Here is an 11,413-nt window from a genome sequence, read left to right as displayed (position 1 = left end):
GATGCGGATCCTGCGACGGGTGGGGTTTTTGTGCCCCTGTTCACTCCTGGGGTCCCTTTTCAACCACAATGGCACCCAGAGGATGATGAGGATGGGGAGGAGTCAGGTGACCCTTTGACTGGCTAGGTGGACACAGAACAGGACTGGAGAGAAGAACTGGGGAATGCCAGTGGTCTGGACACCTCCCCTGACCATCGCATGTTGTCTCCTCCTACCGTAGCTATAGAGGAGGGTGCATCATACGCAGTGGTGTTGCTTAGGGCAGCCGAGGCTCTCAACCTTGAGCTTCCTACGGTGGCAGTCCTGACTGAGGGACTTCAACCAGCTGCGAGCTCTTCAGAGTCCCTGCTGCCGTTTAATTAGGCCCTCACAGACGTCCTTTTGGGCTCGTGGTCCAGGCCCAACACGGGAGCTCCAATGGACAGGATGATTGCACGACGCCACCGCCTGGCTCTGGGCAACCCCAATTTCCTCTCCCAACATCCCTCCCCCCAAGAAAGCTTGGTAGTTCAAGCTTCTACTTCCAAGAGCGCCTTCCCTACCGCTCCATCGGAAAGGGAATCCAAGAAGCTGGACCACCTTGGCAAGAAAGGTTTCTCTTCCGCCAGCTTAGGACTGCGATCTGTAAACACCACATGTCTCTTGGGCAATTATTCGCACTCATTGTGGGGAGGGTTGCAGCAGAGTGTACAATACCTTGTACACCACCAAGACTCTGGGCGGGACCATTTCAACGTCGGTAGTGCTACGCCTGGTTGAGGTCCACTGGATTTTCAGGGGATGCCCAGAACACCTAGATGGACATGCCCTTCGATAGCCGTCGCCTTTTTGGCGACAAAGCAAACAACACCCTAGAGCGCTTCAAGTACTAACGGGCTACGGCCAAGTCCTTGGGCCTCTTCACCCTTCCGGTGCAGTCTGCGTTTTCCCCCTTTCGTGGCTACGGAAGGGGTGCTCCGCTGCGTTCCACCCAGAGCCGCAGCAAGTTATCCCCCATTCTTCGCGTGGCCGGGGACATGGAAACAACTGGCGAGGTTCCAGGGGCCAGTCCATCAACCTCCCCACCACTCTGCAGCAGCCTCCAAAACCTCCTAGTCTGACCTTTCAGGCCAATCAAATGCCAGGATTCGCCATCACCTCACCCCCACTGGCGCACCATCACGTCGGACAGGTGGGTTTTGCAAATAGTCCAAAGGGGCTACTCCCTCCCCTCGAGACTATCCCTCCAGCCATGCCACCGCCATACCACTGCATGTCGGAGGATTATATGGCCCTTTTCCAGCAGGAAGTTATGGCTCTCTTGGCCAAGGGAGCCATCAAGTGCGTTCCTGTCCCAGAAGTAGTTTGTGGTTGTTACTCCCACTACTTTCTGGTTCCCAAGAAGGACAAGGGCCTGCATCCTATCTTGGACCTCAGGGACGTCAATTGCTTCCTCCAGCAGGAGAAATTCAAGATGTTCACGATTGCTCAGGTCTCGTCTGCCCTCGACCCGGAAGACTGGATGGTAGCGTTGGACTTGCAAGACGCTTATTTTCACATCCCCATCCTGCCTGCCCACCGGCGTTACCTACAGTTCTTGGTAAGCCACTAGCACTTACAGTTTACCGTGCTCCCCTTTGGCCTTACCAGCGCCCCTCGGGTGTTCGCGAAAGTGATGGCGGTAGTCGCAGCTCATTTGCGCAGATCAGGGGTTTCAGTCTTCCCCCTATCTCGACGACTGGCTGTTGAAGGCGGGCTCGCCACAGGCAGTTGTCTCACACCTCCAGACTATGGCCGACCTCCTGCATTCGCGGGGGTTCTCCATCAATGTGCCAAAGTCGCACCTGATTCCCTCTCAGAAGCTCCTTTTCATCGGAGCAGTTCTGGACACGACGCGGTTTCGGGTCTACCCTCCAGAACAGCGAGTCTGGGTTATTCGGGCTATGATTCCAGTCTTTTAGCCTCTATCCCGGGTTTCGGTCAGAATGACTGAGGCTGCTAAGCCTCATGGCCTCTTGCATCCTGCAGGTCGATCATGCCAGGCGGCAAACACTGGCTCTGCAGTGGGACCTGAAGTTCCAGTGGGCGCAGCATCAGGGGAATCAGTCCGATTGCGCCCAGATCTCAGAGGGCACTGCACGGCAACTGCAGTGGTGGCTCACAAACCAGGATTGGGTCAATGGCGGATCCCTCTCCCTTCCCCAACCAAACGCTTCCCTTCTGGGATGGGGCAGCCACATCGGAGAGTCGGAGATCAGAGGCCTCTGGTTTCCGGCAGAGTCCGGACTTCACATCAACCTTATGGAGCTCCGGGCGATTAGTCATTCACTGAAGGCATTCCTTCGCTCTGTCCTGGGAAGAGCAGTGCAGAAGTTCACGGACAACACAACCGCCATGGGGTACTGCAACAAACAGGGTGGGGTGGGGTCGTAGACCCTATGTCAAGAGGTCCTCCGCCTCTGGACATGGCTGGAACATCAGGGCATATCCCTGGTGGTTCAACACCTGGTAGGTTCACTGAAAGCCAGGGCTGACTAACTCAGCCGCATGATGGATCACGAATGGCGTCTGAACTCTGAGGTGGTGAAAGGTCTCATATTGGCATGCTGAAATATGATGATCCCGTATGAGAAATTTTTGAAATAAAAGACAATTACCTCAATTCACGTTTGGTTCAGTTCACCATCGTTTAACTATACCTACACGCTAGGACGCCATTGGTGTGCTCAAGGTTTGCCCCCACACGGCGTAAGGCTTCCTTTTTCATTTCGCAAGGTCTCTTTCGACAGTGGGGAGAGCCTTGGTTAGATCTATTCGCCACCGAAGAGAATGCACAATGTCAGCAATTCTGCACTTTGGGAAATTTCCAAGGCGGCACTCGCTTGGCGATGCTTTTCGTCTCGAGTGGAGGTGTGGTCTGTTGTACGCCTTACCGCCTATACCACTTCTGAGCAGAGTGCTGAAGAAGCTTAGGTGCGACCGGGCCCAAGTCATTCTGGTGGCTCCGGATTCAGCACTAGGTTGCTCAACATGGCCATCGATCCTCCGACTCGTCTGCCCCTTTGGGAGGATCTTCTGTCGCAGCAACAGGGGACGGTCCTTCACCCAAACCTGTCCAGTCTCCCCCTCCTTGCGGGGAGATTGAGTGGTGGCAATTGACGTCTTTCGACCTGCCTCCCGAAGTTTGTGATGTAATCTTGGCAGCCAGACGTCCCTCCACTAAGACAGTATACACCTGTCGGTGGAACAAATTTGTGGCATGGTGCACAGCAAAGGCTGTAGATCCCCCTCTCTGCCCCTCTTTCCGAGGTTCTCTTGTTCTTCCTGTCTTTGGCCCAGCAGGGCGCTGCCCTGGGCACTATCAAGGGCTATCTCTCGGCCATCTCTGCCTTCCTTCGGCTTCCTGATCAGCCTTCTCTTTTCAAGTCCCCAATTGTAAATACATTCCTGAAAGGCATAACTCACCTCTTTCCTTTCGTTATGCCTCAGTGGGACTTGAATCTTGTTTTAACCTATTTAATGTGCACTCCCTGTGAGCCAAATTTCACAACTGTCCCTTGAGGCTTCTTAAGCTCAAGACTGCTTTCCTGGTGGCCATCACCACTGCAAGGAGAGTGAGTGAGCTCCAGGCTCTTTCCTCTAAACCTCCTTTGTTATCTGTCCATCCGGACAAAGTGGTCCTTAGGACTCGTCCATCTTTCCTGCCCAAGGTTGTCACTGCCTTTCACACCGGGCAGACCATCACTTTGCCCATCTTCTTTCCACCTCCGCATACCTCGAAAGAGGAGAGGCTCCACCGTCTGGACCCAAAACGTGTGCTCTTCTTCTATCTGGACTGCACCAAAAGTTTTGGGTGGATGACCAGCTCTTTGTTGGGTACGTGGGTGCAAAGAAAGGTCGGGCTGTACACAAACGAACCAATCCCCCACCCCCGATGGGTCGTTTTGTGTATTAAGGCCTGTTATTCTCTGACAAAGAAGCAGCCTCCAGTAGGGTTGCGCGCCTATTCTACCCGGGCGACGGCAGCAACTACTGCTCTAGGAAGAGGCGTTCCTCTTAATGACATCTGTTAAGCAGCTACGTGGGCCTTGCTGCACACATTTACAAAACATTACTGTCTTGACGGTCAGGTCCGGAGAGACGGCTTCTTTGGCGTTCTGTTCTCCAGGACTTCCTGGTGTAAGATTAGTTCGCAGACCCACCTCCGGGGTTGGTATTGCTGGGGGATGTATTCTAAGGTAAGAAATCTATAATTAACATGTTTCTTTCAGATGAACAAGTTACTTACCTTCGGTAACGATATATCTTTCAGAAACATTAGTTAGTTATAGATTCCTTACCGCCCCACACATCATCCCCGTTCTGCGAACTGATTTCTAGGGTTAAGGTTTCCCCTTTCAGGGCCCTAGTATTTGTGCACTAGTGGTCAGTGTCTTGCATGGTTCTGCGTTTCTGGCGCGGAAAGTAATGTACATTTGTGATGTCAGTGCGCGAGGGCGGCATCTAAGTAGCTCACCCTTCATCCCGGCGACCAAGACGACTGAGGTGGAGACGACCGACACCACCCTCCGACACGCAGAGGTACCGCTGCCGAAAAACTTTCCAGATCCAGTCTGACACCTGGGGAATATTCTAAGGTAAGGAATCTATAACTAACTAATGTTTCTTACAGATATATTGTTACCGAAGGTAAGTAACTTGTTCATCAGTACCAATGTACCAGGTCACTTCAGCATCTTTGGAAGGGTCTGATACTCTAGTGTGTCAGGCACCTTAGGTTTTAGAACAACTCTAAATTGAATATCCTATAATGGTACAAAAATAATCTTGTGATACACCTTCTGCAGAAGATTTCGATCTTGAAACCTGTCTGGCGGATACTCGTGGGTGAGTTGCTAGCATGATTGGTATCACTAACATTCATCAAGCTTAGCAATGTGCACTTAACCAGTTCCTTCTAAGTTTCAGAGCTTTTTTTACTTGTGAAAAACCTTTCTTCTATAACACATCTACAAATAAGACCCTCATCTGCAGGAGTTACTTTCTGAGTTGCTAATAATGTAACAAGAGCTGAAGCACCAGCTCTTTCATATGAAACTCTCAGGTAGGGATCGGGTACTTAAATGACTTTATAAGGTTGAAACCATTCCTAAAGGCTTAGAATATTGTCTACGAGCCAGACTTCATTCAACAGGGTCGTGTTTGCCCGACAGTCTGAAACTTGACTGATGCCTGACAATTCCCTGGATAAGGTATATTCCCGACACTTGCCTAAGTCTGGGACACGAAAACCTGTTTACTTCTAGTAGTGGGACAATTGCCTCCCACACTTCTCTAAAGAACACTTTTTTTAGCTAGTCGAATGCAAGAGAGAATTTGGAGGGTGGTTGATATGCGTACTGTCCAGGCGTATATGCGGATTTATGTAAACACTGGCATTGAACCCTCCATAACATGGATGTGTAACCAGCACCATAGATTTTTGATAGACTGACTATGCACAGTGCACTTTCGGGACACCTTTACTAGTCAGGGCTCCTATTTCCATAGCCTACCCTTCTGTCCCTACGAAGATCACTCAGTACAATTCATTTTAAGTTCTTCTGTAAATGTTATTCACTGCTGAGAAAACACTACTGGATACCTTTAAAAAATCAAAAAACCCAACATCCGATATTGCTAAGCAGCTTTTAATTATTTACAGACTTCCTTCTGTGAAAATGTGTTTAACTGCCACTTTCATTCAATGTGCTGTAAAGCAGAGGGCGACGCTGTAAATGTAGTAACTGACGCACTTATATGATTTGCATCTGTATGGGTCTTTTATATTTTTATGATCTGCATGTAATGTCTTTTTAACGTCTGTTAATAGCAAACTGCACGCTGTACGTCCTTTCTGCGGTTTGAATTGATCTGGATGGATTTACTGCTTTCATATTTTTATGTTCTAGCTAGACCGAATAAAGCGGTTTCGGGTTCCGACAAGGGCTGACAGGAGTGGGCCAAGTGCCAAAGTACTAGCGAGGGAAAAAAAAGTCCTGTAGCACAAACTGGCTTCAATAGAGCTGAGAAATTAGTTATGTGACTGAGGGAAAAACAGATGCCGGAAAACAACAAGGCAACACAGGCTCCAATGCTGCCAAAACGAAGAATGCAGCAAAATAAGAACGCCAGGTTAAGGCCTCCTCTGTGGTATACTATCATGCTAACAACCAAACTTGCTACAGCAATTAGATTGCGGCCATAAGGTGGTGCAAAGCTTTAATTAGTTGAAAGCAGAGAGAAGTCATTGATAGAGAGAAACTGATTATAGGCGACTTTCTGATGTGTGTGTTTAGCTCTCACAGAATTCTTGCATATACATTTCTTGGTGAGTCTAAAGTAAATTGGAGAAATACTATAAATATACCGCCAAAGTCAAGTAAAATTAAACATGTACAGGAGCAGTCATGTCTTTCAGGCTCTTTGACTAGATGCAAACAACACAATGGGGACCAACGGGCAATAATGTCCTCCTTGCTTTCAAAAGAAAATAAATAGTAACTACTTTTAGAATAATAAATACAGACAATCTTGAATAGTTGCCACTCACTTAATGAAGGTATTCCACGGAAAGGTTCAGTTGTCTGGGGATCTCAAGTAGCAGCAGGTAGAGACTGATACAATAAAGTAGATAGTCCACACCATACCAAATAACAGTATTACCAAATTACACAAACAAAGCACAGCTGGAGTGTCTACCAAGAAGTTGCAAAACCACAGATGGACGAAATTTGCCCATACCACATCCAAATTCGAACCCAAGAGTCAAGTACTCAAAGACCAACAAAAAAACAAAAACATCTTACAGAAGGAACTGAAATATAACTGCTAATTGAAAATAAACTTTTATTTACCTGGCGCTAACAAGCTCAAATTAAATTATGTATGTCTATGTTTGAATGGGTTACAGCACATTTTTAGGAACCACATGTATTTACTCTCTGGAATATCACTGGCTCTGCACAATTTTTGAGCCTCACCTTAGGTCGGGTTATTTCCCAAGAACGCAGCCATACAGTCCGATTTGATTCGTTGTATAACATTTTTTAATTTTTACAGCTAGCACCCTACCCTACACACACTGCATTATTAGAAATTCACAAACGGTTCCCTCTCCAGGTAATGGAGGACACAACCACCATGGCCTTATAATAGTTACTATATGTGCTTGGAGTGACAGGCCCTTTGGATGTAGCTACGTTTAGTTGTTTGCGAAGACTTACACCACATCAAAAATAACAAGCACACAGATGGAGAACAGAGCGGAGTTATCGGCTAGTTGCATGTGAGGTCGGCAAAACAAAACAGCTATCAGAGACAGAACACAAAAAGCAAGATGTATTTGTGAGGCATCTCTCACAAAGGAGCCAACGAGTTCACATTGGCTGTGTGCAAACATAGCTCCTGCCCTGGATAGAAAATAGCAAGACTGGTGGCTACCGGAAATACATAGTTTTGTGAGCGACAGCCGGCAGTACTACCAATAATACAGAGAATAAAATTACACATCGGAGGGAATGACAAAAACATTTATTATCAGCAAAAGTAATTAATCTTTCTCCATGGATTTTTAGTGTTGTGCTGCAAGCATGTACTGTGAATCTCTGTTTTCTTTGGAAATGGAAGACAGTTCACATGCCTTCCAATTCCGTTTGCATGCAGCAACGGCACGTGCTCTCAACTCCCTGATAATATTTATTGCACTTAATGAAAGAAAATAAAATTATATATATATATATATATAAAAAGTAAAAGCTTTCTATTCGCCATGGCCTCCTATTTTAGTTGAAAACCTTTCTGGTCAGTTGAGTAAAATTAAAATATTAATAAGTAGACCGTACATGTTGTGGTCCCTGTCTTGAGGGTCTGGTAGTGTAAGAGCCAGGCAAAAATGTGGGCATGAAAGATTCTTTCCTGCTTACCTGGCTGGCAATCAGTGGCCAATAGCGCCCATAAATACACCTCCAGCCACTGTCAACTGTCCATTATCCTCTCATTGTGCCGACTCCCTTCACTCCCTTCCCCAGTTCTCTACTGCTGGACTCCAATATATTATACTTTTAATCCGGCAGGATGGAATAGTTTTTTAGTTGGTATCGGCAATATTTTCAGGCTATATAATTTCTGCACTGATGATATTCCTTCCACAAAGGCCAGCTTTGCCATAGTGAGTTCTCTACATTACATTGGAACTGGTGCTAAATTCTGACAGTTTACCAGACAGGAGAATTAGCTATGCTTCTGACAAACGGCCTCACGTTTTACAAATGTAATCTATAGTGTTATCAGAAAAACTCTTGCACTCTAGATACAGCTCGTCCCTTTAAGAAGCACCAGCACTATTTTTGTGTGGTACTATAATGTCCCAGCGAGTGGACCCGATCACTCACCTGCCAGTGGTAAAAAAAAAAAGCACAGACTCTAAGTAGTAGATGGAAACCTCTGTTCTTATAATCTGTACCAACTTGATGTGGCTATGAAGTAGCTGAGGCCTGCAGTCTCACAAACAATAAAGAATGTGCAAGATTACCTCTTGGTAAAATGTAAGGGAAACAAGGGGGACGTGCAAACTTACAACATTTGGTTTAAGAGGCCATGTGCACCAGTAGTTTTGTGACCATATCAATACATATTTCGGAAGCAAGGGTTGTATCCTATGTAAAAATGCATAAGTGGATTGTTGGGGTATTGTCGCATGCATAGACAAAAGGAGGCAGAAACAACTATCCATTTCTCAGAAACTACAAGGAATTTGGGGGCCAGAGGTAACAGTAAAAACCCATCTGCTCCCTGTTTTACCCCCTCACTCATTAATGCATCAACACGGATGCTCTCAGAAGGCAGCAGCAACTATTTTTCAGACCAGCACAAACGGTCCTTGGATGACCAACCCCATTTTCATCAACAGTGGGTGTCAGCTTTTGAAAAGTATAACGGTCTCTTTTTGTTGGATTCCAGCATGAGGCACCAAAGATCATGAGACATCAGGCATTGCAGACAGACTCCTCTACATGCTGTGCTACCCCTTATTGCTACTAGGATCCAAGTCCTCTAGTCTGAAGGGATTTTCCATTGTAGTGTCCTCACGCTTAACATAGGGGAAAAGGATAATCTGAAGGCTTAATACAGTGTAATTTAAATTTGATTTATTCCCAAGAAAACATCAAATAAAGCCACTCCTAAAAACGGGAGCATTTTATAAAACTGCAACAAGAATTTAGAAGTCCAATGTAAAACAGATGAAATGATATGAGCCTGCCATATCATACTGTCTTCTTTTAACTCACATAACAGAAGGTTAGATGTATTAGAGGCGCTGCTACTGATACAATGCTCCCACATTATGGCGCCTCCCCTTGGAATTCTATAATGCCCACCCTGAAGCAGATTGTCTCATACACTGCCAAAGCGGTCTGCAAAGGATGAATTCTAGCGGATTTGTATGAGGGGACTCAGCACTACATATAGTACAAGATGGGTCATACCATCAATTAAGTTACTCAAAGCAGAGCCTCAGCCAACAGACAATTCTTAGCAAATCACTATGAGCCAAATGGTCCTGTGATTTCTCAAGGGCAGGGTTGAAAAGTAAAGCAGAGACCAACCGAATTGTCTCATTTCACTATGGTAGGACGTCCACAAAAGCACTAGTTGACAGGGGACATCTGCGTCTCTCTGAGCATTCATGGCAGCCTGCCCACTAGGGCACCTGCAATCTCTCAGCCTCTAGAGGAACAAGTAAAACAGAGGGACTAGTTATTCACGGATCAAAACTAAATCCCGACACTCCGGACTGCATCAAAGAGGCATAAACTGACCTAACCTGCTCTCCTCATCTTAACTGCATTGTTTTTAGACTTTTCCGTTCAATTGCCTAGAGAGAACAGATAAAGCCCCTCTTATAACTTCTATCTTGAACCCCTGTGCGTTTTCTCATGAGTTTAATTTGCACTGAAAAAAAACAGCCTCAGTATTTATCTCCAGGAAACTCTACTTCAGTAACCCGTCCTCTGCCATGCCTTCATGGATACTTCGTTTCATCAAATTGTTCCTCTGGAATAAAAATATATTTTTTAAATATGAGAACACTGTATGCCTCTGTGCCCTCCATGGCAGATTGCAACAATTGGCCTTTTTACGGTAGTTTCTGCTCGGTAAATAGAGTATTGTTCCACTATTTACATCATCCACCCACTGCCATGGAATAGCAAGCTCAATTCCCGCGGCAACTCATTGTACAACGCTGAAATTACAGGCAATACAAAAGCTGCATCACAGATTACATTTTTGCCATCCAGCATTGAAGACGAGATCTGAAGAATGTTTCACCTGGTTGTCATTGGAAGAACGCTCAAAAGTTCATCTGGGGTAGTGCTCTGCTAGTTCATGAAGGATGGCGTAAGACACCTGAACAAGTACATGAAGACATTTGGAAGCAAACATATTTCTGCTTTGTTGGTGGGGAATGACAGAAGTAGAGAAAAAGTTCTAAGTGCTGTAGGTCTTTCCATGTTACTGAACGTTCCAACTACATGCAGATGACAACACTTCCAAGAAGTGGGATGCATATGAAGCAGTGGTGCCCTGTCTCCCAGAACAGTGTAGGTGGAAGTGAGGCCCCAAAAGGGGAGTTGCAGCAAGTGAATCGACACCACTTCTCTTCTGATTACCAAGCTTCATCTTAGGCATACACCGTATTATTTCCAACGTTTTCTTAATCAGCCTTCACCAAGTAGTTGTAGCACTGTCACAGTTAATGTCAGTTCAAGAGGAAGAGCAACTGGCTATCCACCAAATTGAGGAGACACCAAAAGGGTCATTATCCTGAGAACTGATCTTTGCCGCAGGGATGGCAATCCTCACAATCACAAACATTTTGCTAGAGGAATACAAATAAAATTTAATTAGGATCCACAGTTTTGCTACTGTCCAAGACTATAAGCAAGGTCTCTGAACAGATCCACAAGAGGTCAGAGAATAATGTTTTATGAGAGGACGAGAAGGGTTTTAAAGTCCATCTAACTTGTCCTAGTTTTTGGTTCATCTCGCCTTTGAAACACCTGATTTAATCCCCCAAAGTAAAGGAAAGTCAGTGACTGGGTGAGTATTTTCAAAGTGGGAAGATAAAACTATCAGTTTGGGAAGGTTAAACCCAGGGCTCCAACGCAGGACCTCTGTTAGGCCTGTTTCTCCCATGTTGTACAGGATTGTAAGGGAGCAAATGGTTTGCAGGCATCTTCCAAGACAGTCTTATAGCAATGCAGGACGACACAAAAAGACTGTAAAGAAAAGAGAATAAAAAAAATATTAGTTTCAAACTTTTTAGGAAAGACAGGCAGCTTAAATTTTGGTATGTAACAAGGAGAAAAAAAAGTGTTTAACCACCAGAAAA

The 11,413-nt window shown here is 45.9% G+C and overlaps 1 protein-coding gene across 1 annotated transcript in view; it reads right to left on the bottom strand.

Moving 5' to 3' along the window:
* Nucleotides 1–9,145: 9,145 nt before the first annotated feature.
* The window catches only part of PPP1R37 (protein phosphatase 1 regulatory subunit 37), a 982,164-nt gene continuing 979,896 nt past the window's right edge, over nt 9,146–11,413 (bottom strand). The window contains exon 13 of the mRNA XM_078660917.1: nt 9,146–11,300. The gene's annotated coding sequence lies outside the window, so the exon portion shown is untranslated. The remainder of the gene's footprint in view (nt 11,301–11,413) is intronic.

The sequence above is a fragment of the Lissotriton helveticus genome, chromosome 9 (genome assembly GCF_964261635.1).
Source record: "Lissotriton helveticus chromosome 9, aLisHel1.1, whole genome shotgun sequence".
NCBI classification, from domain to species: domain Eukaryota; kingdom Metazoa; phylum Chordata; class Amphibia; order Caudata; family Salamandridae; genus Lissotriton; species Lissotriton helveticus.
This window is presented reverse-complemented; position numbering and strand designations above follow the sequence as displayed.